The sequence below is a fragment of the Bison bison genome, unplaced genomic scaffold (assembly GCF_000754665.1).
Source record: "Bison bison bison isolate TAMUID 2011002044 unplaced genomic scaffold, Bison_UMD1.0 scf7180017864277, whole genome shotgun sequence".
Classification (NCBI taxonomy): Eukaryota; Metazoa; Chordata; class Mammalia; order Artiodactyla; family Bovidae; genus Bison; species Bison bison.
In genome coordinates, this window is record NW_011494849.1 from 1,408,036 (window position 1) to 1,409,621 (window position 1,586).

Below are 1,586 nucleotides of genomic sequence, written 5' to 3' on the forward strand. Positions count from 1 at the left end.
GCTCCCCCGTCCCTGGGATTCTCCAGGCAAGAACACTGGAGTGTGTTGTCATTTCCTTCTCCAATGCATGAAAGTGAAAAGTGAAAATGAAGTCGTTCAGTCGTGTCCGACTCTTCGTGACCCCATGGACTGCAGCCTACCAGGTTCCTCCATCCATGGAATTTTCTAGGCAAGAGTACTGGAGTGGGGTGCCAGTACCATCTCTATGTACAGTTGAATAATGTAATTGCTTTCATAATTATCATGCTTATCTAATTCTAGAACTGGCATAATAAACAACTACTTTAAGAAGTACTGTGAATTTCATCTTGTTTGAAGTGCCATTAATATAATGACTCATAGTTACTACTTAATGTATATGAAAGCAATATGTTAAAATCATGATTTTCATATGTAAGTTAAACCACAAATAACTATAATAAAGTTGAAATATCAATTATTTATCCACCTAAATGTTTAGTTTACACAATACTAAATACTCAGACATCATGATAAATTCATATGTTTTCACATACCTGAATTCATAAGAAATTAATGTTTCTTTTTTTTCCCCTCTTTTCATAGTGTTCTGTCTTCATGTAAACTCAAGAAGGAGGTCAAAATTAAAGATGCATAATAAAGAAAGTTCTCCTCTGCTGTTTAGGTAATTTTAGGAAACAACTGATTTGCTGGCCAAGTCTGCTAATATGGTGAAATACCCCTGAGGTTCTATTAGCCACAACTGAGAAGCTTTAGAGGATGTACCCACAAACAGGACATGTGGCTATTTTAAGGTTCCTCCAAAGGTACCACTTAAAAGTCAACAAAGACATTCACTGTACCTGAGCTAGATGGCAGATTTAAATCTTACATCGTTGCCTCTTTATTGGTGAACTGACACCTGCCTGGGGCCTGGCCATGGACCTATGTCAGACATGTTTATAGATTAAATTGAAAGCATATAATCATAGACTCTCAGATTTCAATGTATCTTACAAATCATATTATCATCCTTCATCCTTATCTTTCCTACATTAGTGTGCATCTTTTTCAGCATATATAACATTTAAGAAAGATGGATTCAGGTACAATATTATCAATTTAGAAGTAGAAATATTTTGGGAACTTTTTTCCTTTTTGATATATACTTAAATTACTGAGAAGAAAAATAATATTAGTTAGAATTATATCATAATAAATGAATAATTCAAAGTTTCATCCAAATTTGCTAAAATTTATATTACAGCCTAAGGAGTTTCTTTGATATAGCACAATTTTAAAAATACCTCTGTTAAAAATTACGCATTATTTAAGGAGATGCCTGTATTCCAATGATAAATTTCTCTAGTGTTCAACATTCCATATTGTTTCTAAATTTTCCACAGCTCTTAATAATTATGTTGGACACATTTGTAAATAATGATTTTTCTCCTTTAAAAATATTTTCCATTAGAGCTTATTTCTAGAAATAGTAGTATGGAGCCAAAGAAAAATGAAAACAGTAATTTCTTTTTATTTATTTATTTATTTATTATTTTTATTTTTTTTAAATTTTTTATTCCTTTATTTCTCATGTGTTCCCCATCCTGAACCCTCCTCCCTCCTCC